Source organism: Neophocaena asiaeorientalis, unplaced genomic scaffold (assembly GCF_003031525.2).
Source record: "Neophocaena asiaeorientalis asiaeorientalis breed wild unplaced genomic scaffold, Neophocaena_asiaeorientalis_V1.1 scaffold45, whole genome shotgun sequence".
NCBI classification, from domain to species: Eukaryota; Metazoa; Chordata; class Mammalia; order Artiodactyla; family Phocoenidae; genus Neophocaena; species Neophocaena asiaeorientalis.
In genome coordinates, this window is record NW_020174642.1 from 7,755,278 (window position 1) to 7,777,947 (window position 22,670).

Here is a 22,670-nt window from a genome sequence, read left to right on the forward strand (position 1 = left end):
CCGGGGCACGAACCTGCGTCCCCTGCATCGGCAGGCGGACTCTCAACCACTGCGCCACCAGGGAAGCCCCCCAATTTTGATTTTTGGCTATTCCTAGTCAGCATGTACCTTGAAAGCACATATTAAGCAGCTCTCTGGAATATTCAGTCTGTTAAATGGTAGTTTTCTCATTGATCTGTTAAAAATTGATAGAGGACTAGTATCAGGCCTATAACTACCTTTAAGTTGATTAAACTGTTTTAGAGTATATTTGTATTAATATAAGTAGGCTACACCACATTGTTATCAATAAAAAATGTAAGCAGGCTCCACATAGATGGATTTCTGATTATGTGGTGTATTATTTAAAAATCTAGGCTTTAAGCAAACCATCTAATGTTCCTTTTTTTTTTTGGAACTGAAGAGCTGGGAGAAAGATGACTATTTATTTACTTTTTTTTTTTTTACATCTTTATTGGAGTATAATTGATTGCCCCTAGGTTCTTCATGACATTTTTTTTTTCTTAGATTCCATATATATGTATTAGCATACGGTATTTGTCTTTCTGACTTACTGTATGACAGACTCTAGGTCCATCCACCTCACTACAAATAACTCAATTTCAAGTCTTTTTTCTCTGTAGGTAGGTTTATTCCTAGATATTTTATTCTTTTTGTTGCAATGGTAAATGGGAGTATTTTCTTAATTTCACTTTCAGATTTTTCATCACTAGTGTACAGGAAGGCCAGAGATTTCTGTGCATTAATTTTGTATCCTGCTAGTTTACCAAATTCATTGATTAGCTCTAGTAGTTTTCTGGTAGCATCTTTAGGTTTCTCTATGTATAGTATCATGTCATCTGCAAACAGTGACAGCTTTCCTTCTTCTTTTCTGATTTGGATTCCTTTTATTTCCTTAATGTTCCTTTTAATTAATTGATTAATTAATTAATTTAAAATGTTCAGTCAAAAGTCATTTATTTAGTGTCTGCCAGGCACTGGGGTTAGGAAAAAGGCAAACTCTGCCTTCAAGGATTTGAAAATAAAGTTAGTAATTATGTAATTAATGCTCACTATATAGTTACCATACCAGTTTTTGATATCAAATTTATGATAGTGTATAGTTCAGATTTTTGGCACCATTTATATTTTAAACAATTAGTGTTTACAGTATAACAGTGCCCATTTTATTGCATTTGAAGCATAATTTCACTATATTGCTATCATTATAGAGTTTATAGTAGTTTCTTTGCTGTTGTGTATGACTCAGGAATACAGCCCACAGTTAAAAACCTAATGGAAAAATGTGACCCTGTTGATGATATGTTTTTTCTGGAATGCACCGTGGTGAAGAGGGATGTCTGCTTATAAATACAGTCAGTTTGTATATCACATTCATTTAATTATAGAATGAGAAATGAGAATGTTCAAGATCGAGATATACATCTGAATAATTCTGAATCCTACAGTGTTGTGTAGTTGCCTTCAATTCTACTTTTACAACAAGGTGGACCAAAAACTAAACACATGCAAAAATGTTTTAAAATGAATTAATGCGTATCTGCCGTTCTTTACCAAATGTTCCTAAGATGTATGAGCAATCAACTTTGTGTCCTGAGCGGAGGGTTCTTCACACTGTAATATTTATGAAGTTTCCAGGGTAGTGTTTTCTGACATTCTTTGGTCTATTTCTAAGAAAATAATATATTTCAGGGACGTCCCTGGTGGCTCAGTGGGTTAAGAATCCGCGTGCCAATGCAGGGGACACAGGTTCAAACCCTCATCTGGGAAGACCCCACATGCCTTGGAGCAACTAAGCCCAGTGTGCCACAACTACTGAGCCTGCGCTCTAGAGCCTGTGAGCCATAACTACTGAGCCTGCGAGCCACAGCTACTGAAGCCCACGTGCCTAGAGCCCGTGCTCCACAACAAGAGAAGCCACTGCAATGGGAAGCCCGCACACCGCAACGAAGAGTAGCCCCCGCTCGCCGCAACTAGAGAAGGCCCGCGTGCAGCAACGAAAACTCAATGCAGCCAAAATTAAATAAATAAACAGATAAATACATTTATATTAAAAAAAGAAAATAATACATTTCAAAAAACCTAGAATGATATTACAAAAGGCAAATGTTAAGAGCTCATCAATAAACATTTATATAATTGGAAATTAAAAGTTTTGAACCAGTATTAATTTATATATATTCATTTGCATATGGATTGCTTTATACTTCACACACTATAAGGCTTTCTCTCTATCAAAGTGAATCAGTTATTGGCAGTTGATTGGGAAATTCTTGGTTGTAGTTATCAGACAGTCCTGCTGAAATAAGATTTGAAGGGGCCACAGCAGAGCAGTGCGTCTCAAAATTTGGGGCACAAAACAAAAGATGGTGGGGCCCACCTGCCTGTTCTTTCTTTCTAATAAAAATTTGAACATGAATAATGAAAGTTTTTGGATTATGTGTTACTTGCCTGAAAGCAGCAGGTACTACTGGTGGGCACTGGATCTTATCTTAGAAGCACTGATATTGATAGACTTTAGTATTATGTACTGAAATGTAACCTTCTGACTCAACAATCTATCTCACAAATTGTCAGATTCTTGGCTTTTATTACAACCAGAAAATCCTAATTCTTAAAGGTAAATATTCTGTAGTGAAGTTATAATTAATTTATAGGGACCATTTAGTTTTCAAAAAGTGGTTACGGCTATGTTTACCAACCCAAATTATTGTGTGGGTAGGTAACTGTATTCTTAAATGTATTCTCAGTCCTGCTTCATGGGAAACGGTAGTTTGACTTACAAGTTTTCCCTCTTTTCTCAGCCATTCTCAACACTTCCTATTCTCTTTCCCACTTTATATTTCCTCTTAGAACATATCACTAGTCTAATGTCATACATATTTTACTTATTCATCTGATTTGTTGCCTGACTTCTCAATTAAATTGTATGCTTCATAATGGCAGTATTTTTGACTGTTTTGTCTTCTGCTGTATCCCCTGTGCCTAGAGGAGTTCCTGGGAAATAATATGTTCAATAAAGATTGACTAAATAAATGAATGTTCAGGGTGCCTCTATGCTTCTTAAGTCCTTTCTCCATATCCATTACTCCTGAAAAACTTCTCACTAGTGCTGACTCAACTCAAAATGCCCTAAATGAATGCTTTCCCAATATGATAAAGAAATATTAATACATATCTCAAACCAGAAACTAATCTCATGCTTAACAGTGAACCATTAATTTTACATTGCTGTAAGGATTTAGATAAAGATGTCAACAATCACTTCTGCTAATTAATATTGCTCTGGAGGTACTAGCCAATGAAATTAGACATGAGAAAGAAATAACATGTATAAATATTGGAAAAGAAATGGCAAATCATTTATTATGTGCAGGTAACATGATTTTAAACTTATAAAACCCCATACAACAGTATAAAATAAAGGGAATTCAATAAAACTATTGGCTATTAAATGGATATAAAAATCAATCTTTTCTATATGTTAACTGAAATGACTTGGAAAATAGATGAAAATATCCCATTTACTATATATCAGCTAAAAATTTAAAACATCTGATACAGGTTTAATACAAATAATATGAAAAAAACTTTTAAACTACTGAAAGAAATAAAAGAAGATTTATGTAATTGGAAAGACATATAGTGTTCTTATATAAGAAGGACCAAGGTGATAAAGATGTAAATTCTCCCTAATTTAATGTACATAATCACAGTATTCCTAGTAAAAATGTCAAGAGTAGTTTTTTTGGAAATGTGACAAGATCATACTAAATTCATATAATTATGAATATGAAAAATACATGAGAACAAAAGGATTTTAAAAAAATGATGAGAAGGGACTACCTCTATCAGATATTGTGATATAAAGCTATAGTCATTAAAAGAGCCTGATAATAGTGCTTGAATAGACAGAGCAATATAATGTAATAAAGAGTTCAGAAACAGAACCAAATACATATGGAAACCTAGTATAAGATAAAGGTGGAGAAAAGCAGACTTCCAAGAAATGATGGTGTGGGGCAACAGGCTAGACATCTGTCTGGAAATCAGAACAAAAGTGAATTCTTATTACATTTCTTACACTTAAATATTAGATGAATTAAAAATGTAAATGTTGAAAACAAATCTTAAAAGAAAACATGCAGTGTGGTAAGAAATAAAGCTCACAAACCACAAAGGAAACAATTAGTAAAAATGGCTGCATAAAATTTTTAAAAAGTTTTTTTATTCAGGTATAGTTGATTTACAATATTATATGTTTCATGTGTACAACACAGTGATTCTCACAATTTTTAAAGGTTATACTGCATTTATAGTTATTATAAAGTTTTGGCTATATTCCCTGTGCTGTACAATATAGCCTTGTAGGTTATTTATTTTATACACGATAATTTGTACTTATCACCTACACTTCTCTTGTCCCTTCTCCACTCCCTCTCCTCACTCATAACCACTAGTTTGTTCTCTATATCTGTGAGTCTGTTTCTTTTTTGTTACATTTACTAGTTTATTTTTTAGATTCCACATATAAGTGATACCATACAATATTTGTCTATTTTTTACTTAGCATGAAAACCTCCAAGTCCATCCATGTTGTTGCAAATGGCAATATTTCATTATTTTTTTATGACTAAGTAGTATTCCATGTATATGTATATGTATGTGTGTGTGTGTGTGTGTGTGTGTGTGTGTGTACACACACACATATATACCACATCTTCTTTATCCATTCATTTGGTAATGGACACTTAAGTTGCATCCAAATCTTGGCTATTGTACATAGTGCTGCTATGAACATTGTGGTGCATATATGTTTTTGAATCAATGTTTTCATTCTCTTCAGATATATACCCAGGAGTAGAATTGCTGGGTCATGTGGTAGTTCTATTTTTTGTTTTTTGAGGAAATTCCATACTGTTTTCCACAGTGGCTGCACCAACCTGCATTTTTATCAGCTGTGCACAAGGACTCCCTTTCCTCCACATCCTCCCCAACATTTGTTATTATTTATGGTCTTTTTGATCATAGCCATTCTAACAGGCATGAGGTGATATCTCATTGTGGTTTTGATTTGCATTTCTCAGGTGATTAATGATGTTGAGCATCTTTCATGTGCCTTTTGGCCATTTGTATATCTCCTTTGAAGAAATGTCTATTCAGATCTTTTGCCCATTTTATAATGGGGTTGTTTGTTTTTCTGACATTGAGTTGTATAAGCTGTTTATATATTTTGGATAATAACCCCTTATAGGTTATATCATTTGCCTATATTTTCTCCCAGTCCGTAGGTTGTCTTCTTGTTTTGTCAGTGGCTTCCCTGGCTGTGCATAAGCTTTTAAGTTTAATTAGGTCCTGCTTGTTTATTCTTGTTTGTGTTTCCTTTGCCTTAGGAGACAGATCAAAAAAAAATATTGCTACAATTTATGTCAGAGTGTCCCACCTGGACTTCTTGGTGGTCCAGTAGTTAAGACTCCGCACTTCCTACAGGGGGGCATAGATTTGATCCCTGGTCCAGGAACTAAGATCTCACATGCTGCATGGTGCGGTCAAAAAAAGAAAAGCATCCCACCTATGTTTTCTTCTAGGAGTTTTATGGTTTCCAGTCTTGCATTTAGGTCTTTAATCCATTTTGAGTTTATTTTTATTATTTTTTTAAAGATTTATTTGTTATTTATTTATTTATTTGGCTGTGTTGGGTCTTAGTTTTGGCACATGGGATCTTTGTCAAGGCATGCAGGATCTTTCATTGTGTTCTTGCTTTCATTTGTCTCCAGGTATTTTTTTTATATCTGATTTGATTTCTTCAGTGATCCATTGGTTGTTTAGTAGCATATTATTTAGCCTCCATGTGTTTGTTTCTTTGCCGTCTCTTCTCTAGTTGTGGCGTGCAGGCTTGAGAGCACATGGGCTCTGTAGTTTGTGGCACAAAATTTCTCTAGTTGAGTTGTGTGGGCTCAGTAGTTGTGGTGCCTAGGCTTAGTTGTCCCACAGCATGTGGGATCTTAGTTCCCTAACCAGGGATCAAACCCATGTCTCCTGCATTGGAAGGCAGATTCTTTACCACTGGACCACCAGGGAAGTCCCTTCAGTTTATTTATTTATTTTTAAAATTTTATTTATTTTTTTATACAGCAGGTTCTTATTACTTATCTGTTTTATACATATTAGTGTACCCTTGAGCTTATTCTTGTATATGGTGTTAGAATATGCTCTAATTTCATTCTTTTACATGGAGCAGTCCAGTTTTCCCAGCACTACTTATTGAAGAGGCTATCTTTTCTCCATGGTATGTTCTTGCCTCCTCTGTGTTAGATTAGTTGACCATAAGTGCATGGTTTTATTTCTGGGCTCTCTATTCTGTTCCATTGATCTATGTGGCTGTTTTTGTGCCAGTACCATACTGTTTTGATTAATGTAGCTTTGTAGTATAGTCTGAAGTCAGGGAATGTGATACCACCAGCTCTGTTCTTTCTCAAGATTGTTTTGGGTATTTGGGGTCTTTTGTGCCTCCATACAAATTTTAAAATTATTTGTTCTAGTTCTGTAAAAAGTGTCCTTGGTATTTTGCTAGGGATTGCATTGAATCTGTAGATTGCCTTTGGTAGGACGGTTATTTTGACAATATTAATTCTTCCAATCCATGAACACAGTATATCTTTCCATCTGTTTATGTCATCTTCAGTATATTTAATTGGTGTCTTATAGTTTTCCAAGTACAGGTCTTCTACCTCCTTAGGTAGGTTTATTCCTAGGTATTTTATTCTTTTTAATGTGATGGTAGACGGGACTGTTTCCTTAATTTCTTTTTCTGATAGCTTGTTGTTAGTGTATAGAAATGCAACAGATTTCTCTATATTAATTTTGTATCCTTCAACTTTATTGATCGATGAGTTCCAGGAGTTTTTTGGTGGTGTCTTTAGGATTTTCTATGTATAGTATCATGTCATCTGCAAACAGTGACAGTTTTACTGCTTCCTTTCCAATTTGGATTCCTTTTATTTCTTTTTCTTGTCCGATTGCTGTGGCTAGGACTTCCAACACTATGTTGAATAAAAGTGGTGAGAGTGGGCATCCTTGTCTGGTTCCTGATCTTAGGAGAAATGCTTTCAGCTTTTCATCATTGAGTATGATGTTAGCTGTGGACTGTATATATATACATATATTTATATATATATATATATATATATATATATCATTTATTATGTCATATATAGCATTTATTATGTTGGGTCTCTATACTCACTCTCTGGAGTGTTTTGTTATTTTTGATCATAAGTGGATGTTAGCTTTTGTCAAAAGCTTTTTCTGCATCTACTGAGATGGTCATATGGTATTTATTCTTCAATTTGTTAATGTGGTGTATCACAGTGATTGATTGATTTGCAGATATTGAATCATCCTTGCATCCCTGGGATAAATCCTGCTTGATAATGGTGTATGACCCTTTTTTTTTTTTTTTTTTTTTGGGACCGGGGCACGAACCCATGTCCCCTGCATCGACAGGCAGACTCTCAACCACTGCGCCACCAGGGAAGCCCTGTATGACCCTTTTAATGTATTGTTGGATATGGTTTGCTAATATTTTGTTGAGCATTTTTGCATCTATGTTCATCAGTGATATTGGCCTATAATGTTTTTTTTTTTGGTGATATCTTTGTCTGGTTTTGATATCAGGGTGGTGCTGGCCTTGTAAAATGAGTTCAGAAACATTCCTTCCTCTGCAATTTTTTTGGAATAGTTTGAGAAGGATAGGTGTTAACTCTTCTCTAATGTTTGGTAGAATTCACCTGTGAAGCCATCTGGTCCTGGACTTTAGTTTGTTGAAAGTTTTTAAAAAATTATTATTATTTCTGATTCAATTTCATTACTAATGAAATTGTAATTGGTCTGTTCCTATTTTCTATTTCTTCCTGGTTCAGTCTTGGGAAACTGTACATTTCTAGGAATTTGTCCATTTTTTTCTAGGTTGTTCATTTTATTGGGATATAGTTGGTCATAGTAATCTTTTATGATCCTTTGTTTTTCTGTGGTGTCAGTTGTAACTTCTTTTTCATTTCTGATTTTATTGATTTGGGCCCTCTTTTTTTTTTTTTTTCTGATGAGCCTGGCTAAAGTTTTATCAATTTTGTGTATCTTTTCAGAGAACCAGCTCTTAGTTTCATTGATCTTTTCTATTGTTTTTTAGCCTCTATTTATTTCTGCTCTGATCTTAATGATTTCTTTCCTTCTACTAACTTTGGGTCTTGTTTGTTCTTCTTTCTCTAGTTCCTTTAGATGTTAGGTTAGGTTGTTTATATGAGATTTTCTTGTTTCCTGAGGTAAGCTTGTACTGCTATAAGCTTCCCTCTTAGAACTGCTTTTGCTGCATCCCATGGATTTTGGATCCTTGTGTTCTTGCTTTCACTTGTCTCCAGGTATTTTTTTTATATCTGATTTGATTTCTTCAGTGATCCATTGGTTGTTTAGTAGCATATTAATTAGCCTCCATGTGTTTGTTTCTTTGCCGTCTTTTTTTTTCTCCTTGCAGTTGATTTCTAGTCTCATAGCATTGCAGTCAGAAAAGATGCTTGATATATTTCAATATTCTTAAATTTACTGAGACTTGTTTTGTAGCCTAGTATGTAATCTGTCCTGAAGAATGTCCCATGTGCACGTGAAAAGAATGTGTATTCTGCTGCTTTTGGATGGAAAAAGCACCCCCCGGAAAAAAAAAAATCTCTCTCTCTCTATATGTGTTCTAATATGTCATTTAAAGCCAGAACTTCCGTACTGATGTTCTGTCTGATCTGTCCATCAATGTAAGTGGAGTGTTGATGTCCCCTGTTATTATTGTGCTGCTGTCAATTTCTCCCTTTTTTTCTGTTATGTATTTAAGTGCTCCTATTTTGGATGCATATATAAAAATTTAAAACTTCCTATAACAAAAAAAAAATCATAATGTTAAAAGGCACTTCAGAAACTGAGAAAACTATTTTCAACACATATGACAAAGAGCTAATTCCTTAACTTACAAAGAACTCTTATGATACTCCATAAGTAAAATGGGCAAAGGGTATGAACACATTACAGAACAAGCACATTACAGCAACATAGACAACCAAAAATATATATAAAATGTTTTTCAAGCTTGCTCTTAATTAATGAAATGCCAATTAAAAGAATTAGATTCCAATTTCACCTGTCAGAATGGCAAAAATTAAAAAATTGGATGAAACGTTGTTATTGTACCCATGATTAATAGTAATGCTGACATTGCATGGTTTAAAAAAAATAAAAGACTGGGGCTTCCCTGGTGGCGCAGTGGTTGAGAGTCCGCCTGCTGATGCAGGGGACACGGGTTCGTGCCCTGGTCTGGGAAGATCCAACATGCCGCGGAGCAGCTGGGCCCGTGAGCCATGGCCGCTGAGCCTGCGCGTCCGGAGCCTGTGCTCCGCAACGGGAGAGGCTGCAACAGTGAGAGGCCCGCGTACAGCAAATAAATAAATAAATAAATAAATAAATAAAAGACTGAAATATATCTCTGTATGTGTGGATATGCAAAGATCTCCAAGTCATGTTCCTAATCATTGTCTACATGTTGCTCATCACCTGCCATAAAGAAAGGAGTTAAAATCCTAGTTTTAAGATTTAAGCCATAACTGTGTTAGGCTGAATACTGCCCCCTGCCCCGAAGGATGTCCACATCTTAATTCTTAGAAACTGTGAATCCCCAGGACCTGTGAACACAATGTGATAACTGCATAGAGCAAAAGGAACTTTGCAGATGACCACTTGAAGGATATTGATTGAGGTGGGGAGATTATCCTGAATTATCCTGGTTTATCCATGTGGGCCTGATACAATTACAAAAACCTTTATAAGAGTTACACAGGGGGAGTCAGTCAGAAGATAGCAGTGTGATGAGGGAGGAAGAGGCAGAGACAGATGTTTTCCTGCTGGCTTTGAGGGTGTTGGAAGGGGGTCGCAGGCCAAATACTGGCTGTTCTAGAAGCTGTTAAGAGGCAAGGGAATGGATTCTCCCCGGGAATCCCTGGAAGGGAGCAACCCTGCTGATATCTTAATTTTTAGCCTTATGAGGCTCACTTCAGACTTCGGACCTCCAGAACTATAAGAGAATAAATCTGTGTTGTTTTAAGCCAGAGTTTGTGGTATTTGTTAGAGGAGCAACAGGAGACTAATAGAAGTTATCATGAAAAACATCATAAATCAAAATGAGACTAAAAGCAGGCTATTAAAATGTAAATGAAACATACTATTATCAAGTTCAAGAAGTCAATGAAGAGGATGACTTCACATGCTTTGGGGAAATAACTTAACGCTCTCAAAACCGTCTTGCTATACCTTGGACTACACCTAGGAGAAAGATCACCAACTCTGGGGAGCTGGTGGGATGGTTTCTCGGAAAAACTAGCTGGAGAAACGAGCAAACTCCCTTATCAAGCACTCAGGACGGGGATTTTAAAGAGCAAGAAGGCTGGCCCTTGCTCAGGGGCGTCGGTGGAGGCATGCCCGCAGGCTGAGAGGGCAGGGTGGGGAGGAGAAGTGTGGGTGGGTGGGTGACAAAAGGTGACAGGTAGCGGCAAGATCAGGAAGTTAATTACACAGAGCAAACAAGATAATTGAGGAAATAAATAAATATATTTAGAATCATAGAAGACAAGTTTATTTCTGCCTGAAAGGATTTTACTTACATAGAAAGGGGGACGTCTAGAAATAACTCTGAGGTGTTCGATTAGAATAGGGAATATTGGGCTAATATATATATACACACATATTTTATATATACTATATATATATACACACACACATACACGAGGATAGCTAGTTACCAATCTATGTGCATGTATGTGCATGCATGTGTGTGTGTGTATGCGCGTGCGTGTGGGGGTAATTTTCCTAACTCTGCTGAAGGCCTAGAAGCAATGACACCCCGGTAACAATAAGTACGCTGAGCAACATTCTCCACTAAATACCATTCTCTCCTAAAGGGAATTAGGGTTCCTCAGAGAAATGGATGATTCCAGGCTTGGGGCAGGCAAAGTACAAGATAAAGCTGGTATGTGAAAAAGGACACAGAAGCCAACTTGAAGTTTTCACTGATCAAATCTAGGACAATTTGAGCATCAAAATAAATAAGGATGAAATAAGATGACAACCTATTAAATAAGATAGGAATCCATGAGTCCATACTAATACAAATGAATAAATAAACAGAGAAAGGAAGAGAAAGCTCTTCCTTATGGTAGAATGACAGCTAATAAATGTACAAGGAATGGTTGAAAGGGACAGTGACTGTTTGATGGCTATCAGAGAGGTAGTTGAAACAGGCAGGACTTGTCAGTGGATGCTAAAGGCCAGTGAACATAAGTCCGATAAAGAACAGGATCTGGCATAATACTAATCAAATACAAAAGGAAAGAGGGTGGCTTTGTGGAGAAACCTGGCAGACACCTTGACCATCACCAGGTCAGCAAGGCCCGCACCACCAGTGGGACAGGTGGACCTCATGTGCCTCCTGGAAACTGAGAAGAGCACAGGGTCATCCCTGTGGTCTCCCTGCCAGGATCAGGCCTGAGTCAGGTCAGGGGGAGACACCGACCAGACCCAGGTTGAGGGTCTTCCTACAAAACAAAAGGCCTGAACTCTTTGACTTAAAGTTCAGCAGAATGTTAAGTACCAGAAAAGCTCTTCCCTTAGCTTATAAAAATAGTTATAAAAATAGGCAAGATGATCACATACCTCAAGGCTTTCAAGAACACAATTTCTAACACTGTGTCCACTTTTAAGATGATGTGTCCCAATTTGTGGCTTCAGAAATGTGGTTGCTCTAATATTGAAGAAAGGAAGTTTAAGAATGAACACTGGGGGACTTCCCTGGTGGCGTAGTGGTTAAGAATCTGCCTGCCAATGCAGGGGACATGGGCTCGATCCCTGGTCTGGGAAGATCCCACATGCCATGGAGCAGCTAAGCCCGTGCGCCATAACTACTGAGCCCGTGCTCTAGAGCCTGCAAGCCACAACTACTGAAGCCCATGAGCCACAAGTACTGAAGCCCGCGTGCCTAAAGCACGTGCTCCGCAACAAGAGAAGCCACCGCAATGAGAAGCCCACGCACCGCAACGAAGAGTAGCCCCTGCTCTCCACAACTAGGGAAAACCCACGCGCAGCAAGGAAGACCCAACGCAGCCGAAAAAAGAAAAGAATGAACACTGGAATTAAGAAGAGAGGAAGTATGCTACAGAAGGAAAAAGGCTTGTGTGGCGAGACGTCTGAGTTATAGTTCCAGCTCCGCCAGTACTAGCTAGCTGCCTGGCCTCAATGGTTTAATGTACGAAATTTGCTGTTTTCAATGACGTTTAAGGTTTAGTCCGGCATGAAAGTCCATCAATTATACCTATATACATCAGAAATCTCAGGCTTTATTGGATAACATGGACTTGTGCCATTCAAGCTTTGGATGGTTATAGACAAGTTATGTAGGTTTTGGTTATTTAACAATTTTATATATTTAATTGATTTTTAACAAAGAGCTCAAATTCATCACCAGACTCAGCTTCCCAAGGCAGCGCCTCCAGGGTTAGAAGCTGTGCCTCTCTGCTCCCACCAGGTGGCGGCAAATGCAGCTCCTGCATGGGCTACAGGAAGAGCCCACACTCTAGGGCTACATGCACAGACGCGTGAACTTTTAGCGCCCCCTCCCGGCCACTGCCACATTTCTTTTTAATTTACAGTGTTGACCTGATTCCTTTTTACTAGAATTTTCACTGTCTATTTTAATAAAATTCTATGAAAATATCCCACATTTGATGTTACACATTCGAATGTCCGTTTCATTCATTCTTTCAACACACATCTGAGTGCATACCATGTGCCAGGAGCTGTGTGAGGTGTGGAGGATATAATGAACACAGAAACGTGTCTGTTTTCGTGGAGTTAACACGTCGGTAATAAAATAATCACAACAGTGACTGTTCTAAGTGTTTTAAAGGAAAGAGCTACAACTCTGTGAGGATATATGGCAAAGAAGCCGGATCTAGACAGTGACCTGGGAGTTTCCCTAGAGCGGCGCATTCTAAGTAGAGATATGCAGGGTCAGTGGGAATTGACTGTGCAAAGAGGAATGGAGGGTGGGAAGGAAGAAGAGCGCAGAGAAGCAGTGCCAGGGCTGGCGCGCAGAGGAGGCCCCTGTGGCTGGGCCCCGTGACAAGGGCCAGCGGTTCCAGATGGGGCTCCAGAGGTCAGGGGGGTGAACAGCTGCAGGGTCACTGGAAGGCATGTTTATGGTCTGGATCTTTCATCCAAGAGGAACAGCCAGCTAGCAGTAAGCAAAAGAGAGAGAGGCTGGGGAAGGGATGATCTGCGCTGCCTCCCGAAGAGGTGACTCTGGCTGCAGCGGGGGAGAACAGAAGAGGGGAAGAGTCAGAGAGCAGCGGATGCAGGAGGCGGGACGAAGGAAGGCGGGAGCTTGGACCAAGGCACCCGTGATGATGTGAAAGATGCACAGGGGACAATGTCACCAGGGCTTGGTGACCCACTGGATGCTGGGGTGAGGGAAAAGGTCAAGGGGGTCCCAGTGGGTGGGGTGGTGGGAGACTGCCAGGTCTCGCGCGTGTTGAGTTGCAGGGGTCTGAGAGGTACTAAGAGGCACTGCTGCCCAGCAGCTGGACCTATGGGGGCCGGAGGATCAGAAGGCTGGGCGTGGCTGAGGGTGCAGAAGCCCAGGGAAGACAGTGCTTTGCGAGTGGGAGGGGAGCAGCAGTGTCAAACTTACGTGCTGCTGAGAGACTGAACAAGACGTGGCCGGGAACGTCTGATGAGTGGTTTTAGTGCAGAGATGAGAGTGGAGGGCAGACTGGAGTGGGTCGAGGAATGAGAGGCAGGGAGTGCATACACTGAACATGGCAATTCTTTACCAAAGTTTGCCTGTCAAGGGGGATGAGAAATGGAGCAATAACTGGAAAATGAAAGAGAACTGAGGTCAAGGGAGTTTGTTTCTGTTTCTTTTGTGATGGGAGGTCTTGAGCAGGACCCGCGTCCCCTGCATCGGCAGGCGGACTCCCAACCACTGCGCCACCAGGGAAGCCCTTGAGCATGTTTAAAAGCCGAGGGAAAGCGCCAGTCAAGATGGCAGAGGTGATGACACAGGTGAGAGAATGGACAGCCAAGAGTGACAGCAAGTGGGAGGGGGTGAGATCCAAAGCACGGGGTGGGGGGGTTGCAGTTGTGGCAGCTGAAGATGGAGGAGATTCCCCTCAGGTGCCTTTAAGAGCCTCTATGAAGTGACAGGACAAGGAGAGGCTGGAGAGCGGAACATCCTATAGACCCTCTGCAAGTTGCAGCTGCCCTACCATTATACTTTGGTCCGTCAGGGTTTCACTAGATGGAAGAAGGGACAACGGAAGCTGGGGGTTTGCAACTGGCAAGGGGACAGGTGTCTGGGGCCATTAGCTCCCTGAGGGCAGGGACCTGTCATATCAATCACTGCCTCACTCTGACTGGAGTATCAGCGCCCAGGTACTTACTATCAAAGTGATCAGCGTAGGAATGCTCACTTGTCTTCATTTCAATTTGCCTCTTTTGGTGCTTCTCTAAAAAACCAAAAAAGAAAGAATACAGAACAGACAGAGCGTAAATTCCTACGTGACTTTTTTTCTCACTTGGAAGAATTCTTTCATTCTTCCGTAAAGTCAGTTTTAAAGTTCTTGCCATAGATCTATCCAGAGACACTGTCATATATCTCAGAAAGCTAAAGGGCATCTTTCAATTTTTAGCTTAATCGTAAGGTGCTTACGTAGCTTCGTCTACTTTGTTTAAAAGTCGCAAAAATGCATACTAAAAATGTTGTATTTTTATCTATGGAAAGTATAAAATTCATATCCTTCAAAAATAACTTACTCACATGAAATAACACAGAAAAAGAAAACAGCATAAGGCTGTCTATACTCGAGGCAGGGAGACCAATTAGGAGGCTACTGAAATAATCCAGGCCTGGACCAGGGTGCTGACAGTGGGCGTTGGATACGTTCTGAAGGATGTGTTGACAGACTGAATGTGGGGAGGGAGAGAAACAGGAGTCAAGGAGGACACTAATGCCCAGACAACTTGGGAGAATGGCTTCCAGTAACTGGAGTGGGTAAAAGCACGGGAGGAGCAGGTTTGCGGGAATGTTCTGGACTTGCTGTGCTGGAGATGCCTTAGACATCTAAGCAGAGATATGGGCAGGCAGACATGCATCTGAAGTTCAGAGGAGGGTTAGGACTGGAGATACACATGTGGGGTTCACTCGCATTTAGATGGGTTTTGAGCCTATGGGACTGGCTGAATTCACCTAGGAAGTGAGGGTAGATTAAAAAAAAAAAGTTCGAGGTCATGTGTGGCGGTGAAAAACTGGCCTGAAAACTTACCCGCTGGCACACGTGTGGCAAGGAAATGTTAAAGCACCACCGGGAAATTGTGGACAGAGGGCTCCAAGGCTGAGTTGAGCGGGTGAGGGACAAAAACACAGAAGACACTGCAAAGGATTCAGATTTCCCAGGGATGGGGATTAGGGAAATGTCAGCGCTAAGGTTAGAAGGAAAAAACAAAGCAAAAGCATGCAGGCAGATGCAAAACTTAAGGTATCAGATTCAGATATAAAAGAAAGATGTCGGCGAAAGCCTGCAAGTTGGTGAAGGGGTGAAATCGGCCCCAGCGTGGCGGGTCAGGAAGAAGGCGGGGCTGTAAGGCGGGGTAAGGTGACTGGCCGGGCCCCGCCCCCGGGCCATACCCGGGCCATACCCGGGACCGCCCCCTGCCCGAATGCCTCCAGCGGCCAGTCCGCGTGCGGGCGGGTCGCGGGTCCCCGGGCCAGCGTGGGCTTGTGAGTGTGTTGCGTGGGCGCAGTCACAGTGTCTGAACTGGGAAGAAGGACGCCGAGGGCCGCTCTTCACCAGGCTGCGCTTTGCAGGTGGAAGCGGCCTGACGGCCCGCCTACGTTACCAACTCCAGAGCCAAGCAGTGAGGCCCGAGCTGGGCAGGGGCCAAGGCTGAGGAACCGGGCGACACTGGAAGGCTCAGAAAGTTTAGCAGGAGGCTCGGCTGGGGTAGGGCGGAGACTTCCGGCTGTGGGGCGCGGCGGCAGCGGGTCTGTTACCTGCTCCGCGCGGCTGCCGCTGCAGCGCCAACCTGGCGGCCTCCTGGCTCTGACGCGTCGCCCTGGAAACCGGCGCGCGGGGCTTTCTGGGACTGGCCGGCCAGGAGGAGAGGAACGAGAGGCGGGGCCGCGAGGCCTGCGCGCACGCGCACCCCGGACCGCGTCTCTGGCCCGGGCTAGGTGTCCAGGGTCGGGTAGTGAGGCAGCCTCGCCTGACTCTTCCGTGAGGGTGAACTTAGCTGCCTGCATAGACTTGCGCAAACAAGCCTCCAGCCGCCCCTCCTCGGCGCCCGGGATCCCGCCTACGCCCTGGCCGCGCTCGGGCCGAGCGAGCTGACCCCGCGGTTCCTTCCCGCGCCCGGTAGCTCTCGCCCGCGCACCGGGTGTTTTGAATCTGAGTCCGATGCACATGTCCGGTTCCCAGCCTGGGAGGGCCGTGGACTAAGCGCAGAGCGCTTCTGTTAACCTTTATAAAGATGGATTTCTTGGTGGTAGAAAATCTGATCACAAAGCAATGCATGTTTGGTGTAGAGAAGTTACCATGTACAGGAAAGTACCAAGAAAAAGTAAAAATCACCTATAAAAATTATAGGTGATTTTGTAAAAAAAAAATTATTTATGGCTGTGTTAAGTCTTCGTTTCTGTGCGAGGGCTTTCTCTAGTTGCGGCTAGCGGGGGCCACTTTTCATCGCGGTGCGCGAGCCTCTCATTACCGCGGCCTCTCTGGTTGCGGAGCACAGGCTCCAGACGCGCAAGCTCAGCAGTTGTGGCTCACGGGCCCAGCCGCTCCGCGGCATGTGGGATCTTCCCAGACCAGGGCTTGAACCCGTGTCTCTGCATTGGCAGTCAGACTTCCAACCACTGCGCCACCAGGGAAGCCCTATAGGCTATTCTTAGTGATTGCATAGGACTTTTCAGTGATGCGTAGGCATAATTAACGATCAATAACGTTATTTCTTTTTTTCCTCTTCCCTCCTCACCCTCCCATTGTATCAATGCCCTGTTGAATGTCCTTGTAGGTGAATCCTAGGGGCCACCCCGCCTGTTTTCTTAGGATAAATTCCTACATGTGAAGTTGAAGGATCAAAGGATAGATCCCACTTTGAGGCTTTCTGAAGGTATACGAAAGTTTGACTTCCAGGCAAATGTCTCCAATCCTTAATCCACATTTGCGGATAATCTTATTTCTTTTAAAAATGTATGTCCATGTAGGGGCTTCCCTGGTGGCGCAGTGGTTGAGAGTCCGCCTGCTGATGCAGGGGACACGGGTTTAAGCCCTGGTCCGGGAAGATCCCACATGCCGCGGAGCACCTAAGCCTGTGCGCCACAACTACTGAGCCCATGTGCCACAGCTACACACACCTAGAGCCCATGCTCCACAACAAGAGAAGCCACCGCAATGAGAAGGCCACGCGCTGCAACAGAGTAGCCCCCGCTCGCCACAACTAGAGAAAGCCTGTGTGCAGCAATGAAGACTCAATGCAGCCAAAAATAAATAAATAAAATCAATGAATTTTAAAAATTAAAAAAGTACGCCCATGTTATTGTCAAAAAGTGACACCTTACTTTGAGTTTTTCACAACTTTGATTTCTAGGAAGGATAGGCATTTTTGTCGTACTTTCAGTGATCATTTGTACTTATTTTGTGATTTGCCTTTTGCCCACTTTTTCAGTTGGAGTTCATCTCTGTAAAAATTGATTTGTTAGAACTTTTGACATCCTATAAAACTCGGACTATGGTATATGCTGCAGATGTTTCCTTCAGTTTGTCAATTACTTTTGAATTTTGTTTATAGTATATCTTGTATTTGTGTAGCTCAAATTTATCACGTTTCCATTTATGGTTTTTTCATTTTGTTTTTATGTAATAGAGGGCAGTGGGCATCTCCAAGCAGACCCTGTTTTTTCTTTTTTAAATTTTATTGCAGTATAGTTGATTTACAATGTTGTGTTAGTTTCTTCTGTACAGCAAAATGACTCAGTTATATATATACACACACACACACACACACACATATATATATATTCCCCTACATATTCTTTTCCATTATGGCTTATCAAAGGATATTGAACATAGTTCCCTGTGCTATACAGTAAGACCTTATTGTTTTTCCATTCTGTATATAATAGTTTGCACCTGCTAATCCCAAACTCCCATTCCTTCCTTCCCCTACCCCCCTCCCACTTGGCAACCACAAGTCTGTTCTCTATATCTGTGAGTCTGTTTTTGTTTCCTAGGTATGTTGATTTGTATCTTATTTTAGATTCCACATATAAGTGATAGCATATGGTATTGGTCTCCTCTGTCTGACTTACTTCCCTTAGTATGGTAATCTCTAGGTCCATCCATGTTGCTGCAAATGACATTTCATTCTTTTTCATGGCTGAGTAATATTCCATTGTGTATATGTACCACATCTTCTTTATCCATTCATCTGTCGATAGACATTTAGGTTGCTTCCATGTCTTGGCTATTGTAAACAGTGCTTCTATGAACGTAGCGGTGTATGTATCTTTTCCAATTATAGTTTTGTCTGGGCATATGCCCAGAAGTGGGATTCAAGCCAACCCCATTTAATTCTGGCTTTTTAGGGGTTGGTGCCAGACAAGGCTTTCCTGTCCCATCACCACCTGCTCCTCCCTATCCTGTTAGAGTGCCCACTCTTTTTTTTTTTTTTTTTTTTCGGAAGCTGCTCCACGGCATGTGGGATCCTCCCGGACCGGGGAACAAACCCGTGTCCCCTGCATCGGCAGGCACTCTTAATTTTGCTGCGTTATGTGTTTCTACAACCTTGGGTGGTGAGTTATTCATATAAGGTGGGTAGTGGTTTTTGTTGTGGGTGAGCTGGGCACCATCTCCAAGTAGACATACATTAGACAAGTGTTGCCCTAGACTTGTCATTCATGGAAAGATGGCTGGTTCATTGCTGCTGGTGCTCCCAAGACAGTGACAAAAGTGGCTGTTTATTATTATGATTATTTTAAACAAATATTTATTTTTGGCTGCATTGGGTCTTCGTTGCATGCAGGCTTTCTCTAGTTGCAGCAAGCAGGGGCTACTCTTCGTAGCAGTGTGCGGGCTTCTCATAGCACTGGCTTCTCTTGTTGCGGAGCACAGGCTCTAGGCGCACGGGCTTCAGTAGTTGTAGCGTGAGGGCTCAGTAGTTGTGGCACATGGGCTTAGTTGCTCCGCGGCATGTGGGATCTTCCCGGACCAGGGCTCGAACCTGTGTCCCCTGCATCGGCAGGCGGATTCTTAACCACTGCGCCACCAGGGAAGTCCAAAAGTGGCTGTTTATTATTAAGAGAACATCCCAACCCTGGTTCTCAGGACTGGAGGAACCTGAAAGATGGAGGCTCCTCAGAACGTCCTTTCCCATCTGAATGGTCTCTCCCTCTCTTTTTTGCTAGCTCTTTCCAGTCTATCACCTTTGTTTCTGCCTTGGAAAGAAGTACTTCTTTCCTGTCTGTGTGTTATGAAAGGGGGAGAGACCCTTACTGTATGAAGCTGAAGAACTGCCTTTTAGTAATTATGGTGGTCACCTCCATCATGCTACATATTAACATAGGCCTTTATAGCTCTGTATGAGTTTCCTAAGGCTGCTGTAACAAATTACCACAGAACTGATGGCTTAAGACAGCAGAAATTTATTCTTTCATGGGTCTGGAGACCGAAGTCCAAAATCAAGGTGTCAGCATGGCCGTGTTCCCTCTGAAGTCTCCTGGGGAGGATCCTTCCTGCCTCTTCCATCTCCTGGTGGCTCCTGGTGTTCCTTGGCTTGTGGCCACATCACTCCAATCTCTGCCTCTGTCTTCACATAGTGTTTTTCTCTGTGTCTCTCTGTGTGTTTTCTCCCCTTCTTATAAGGATATCAGTTATTGGATTTAGGGCCCACCTGAAATCCAGGATGATTTCATTTCAAGATCCTTAATCGATTTCATCTGCAAAGACCCTGTTTCCAAATAAGATCACATTCTGAGGTTTGGGGGGAACAAGAATTTTGGCAGGACAGTATTCTACCCAATACTGCTACTATGGTGGTCACCACTGTTATAATAATAAAAATATAAATAAATAATAAAAATTTAAAAAGAATAAAAATCAGCCTTTATTTCTCATTTTATTTTATCTGTAAAATTATATAAGTAAACCAAACATAGCATCTGGTATCATTTATTATAAGATCCCTCGAGGATCTCTGCAAAGTATGGAGCCAGTACCTCATACTTTTATCACTAAAATTATGTCAAATCGTCCTTTCACAATGTATACACATATCAAATCATCACAATGTACACTTTAAATATCTTACAATTTATTTGTGAACTGTACCTCAATAAAGTTTAAAAAAAAGTAAATTCTGTTAAAAATTAGGTCAGATCTAAAAGTACTGTTATTTGACTTTAACATCAAGGATTAGAGATCTGAAATAATTAGCCTCTTGCATCTTCATTCGATTAGACAACTTCTTTCTTTTTTTTTTTTTTTTTTTGCGGTACACGGGTCTCTCACTGTTGTGGCCTCTCCTGTTGCGGAGCGCAGGCTCAGCGGCCATGGCTCACGGGCCCAGCCGCTCCGCGGCATGTGGGATCTTCCCGGACCGGGACAAGAACCCGTGTCCTCTGCATTGGCAGGCGGACTCTCAACCACTGCACCACCATGGAAGCCGTGGACAACTTATTTCTGAATTGAATTTTCAAAGTCGGAGATTCATTGAGCTTTCTTTTAAGACTCATTTGGAATGTTTTGTATTCCTTTTAATTATCTTGAAGCTCACTGATGTCGCTGTAACAAAAGATGTGTCAGCTGGAGTTTTCAAATTTCTGATTTGTACATTTTCATGGTCATTATTAAAAGGATAAGCTTCTAAAAGTAATTCATAGTGAAATGAAGGAGCACTGGGAATTTGAGGGTAGGAAATCAGGAGTTTTTCCTGTGTGGTGTGGACATAAATGGGGTTGGGTTCAAATCCTGGATACACCGTTACCTTTCCTATCATCTCCCATTCTTCTTTTTTTTTTTTTTTTTTTTTTTTTTTTTTTTTTACCATACCTCGAGGCTTGTGGGATCTTAGTTCCCTGGCCAGGGATCGAACCCGGGTCCTTGGCAGTGAAAGTGCCGAATCTTAACCACTGGACTGCCAGGGAATTCCCTCATCTCCCATTCTAAGTCCTCACCGGTGAGGATGGATAGTAATAGGACCCGGTTTTAGGGCTGTTGTGTGGTTTAAGGGAGTGGTTTATGCAAAGCCCTTAGAGCAGGTCTGGCTTGGCAAACACCTCAAAATTGTTAGCTATTATTTCAAGTAGGAAATTTGTTTCTCCCTAGGGCAGGCAGCTGGAGGGGGTGTCAAGATTGAGGTAGGTTTTGCCCTGTTGTTACCAATATTGGGTCCTCTGGCCTTGTGTGCAGTAAAGCCAATCTACTGACAATCTATTGGGTTGTGGTATGCAGGTGTGAAGGAATGTGCAGGATTTATTGTAGGCACCAAACAAGGAGTGTGGGCAATGGATGGTCAAAAACCCAGAACTTCCTGATGGGTTTCAGGAAAGTGCTTTCAAGGGTAAAGTGAGGGAGGGGGGTGCTGTAGGGTGGGTGATCAGCTTGTGCATAATTATCTGATTGGTTGATGGTGAGGGAACCAGTCATCATGAGGGATGATAATGAGGGAACCAGTTGATGGTGAGGGAACCAGTCATCATGAGGGATGATAATGAGGGAACCAGTTGATGGTGAGGGAACCAGTCATCATGAGGGATGATAATGAGGGAACCAGTTGATGGTGAGGGAACCAGTCATCAGGATGGTGTCATAGGAGTTAACATCATCAATCCTCAGGCTCCAGTTGCTCTGGGGGCTACGTGCTCACCATCATCATGCAGTTAGCTTCTTCCATTTGGTGGAGGCTTTAGTCTCCGTAAAACAGCTCAGGAATGTGCATCAAATACTTTTATCCATGTCCTTCAGGGAGGAACTGAAGGTTCTGTGACTGCCACATGGCTGATTTACTGTTTAAATTGTTACCAGTTCTCCTGGCCCAGCTGATACTTTTGTCACTACATGTTCACATCCTTTCAATCATTAATTCTTGAGCCAGGCTTTTGTGACTCAGGGGAGGCCTGAGATAACTATAGCTTTTCTACAGACAAGAGGCAGGCAGAGGATATGGGAGGAGGGGTCTGTCCAGGGAGGCCCCATAGGGTCTTCCTCAGTAATACTATATGATCAGCAGATGTATATTCTCTAGGGCACATGAGCCACAGTTTATGTCACTAACTTACAAAGGCATTAAGAAATACACAGAACTTATTACTTTCTTAAATAATATTTGCAGCAAAATAGTATGCTCACGTGGTGGGTTTAAGACTAAGGTGTTTGAAAAAATATTTCGTATGACAAAAATAGTATATACTCACTGTAGAAATTTTGGAAAATACAGCAAAGAAGAAAAGCAAAAATGATGGTGGGCTTTAAAATAAAATTTTGGTGGGCTTTAAAATAAAATTTACTGGGACGACGTGAGAGAGTGGCATG

General features: G+C 41.6%; 1 protein-coding gene across 1 annotated transcript in view; it reads right to left on the reverse strand.

The window, feature by feature from the left end:
- LCA5L (lebercilin LCA5 like) overlaps positions 1-16,079 on the reverse strand; it is a 37,860-nt gene extending 21,781 nt beyond the window's left edge. Inside the window, exon 1 of the mRNA XM_024758249.1 lies at positions 15,933-16,079. The gene's annotated coding sequence lies outside the window, so the exon portion shown is untranslated. The remainder of the gene's footprint in view (positions 1-15,932) is intronic.
- Positions 16,080-22,670: the final 6,591 nt, after the last annotated feature.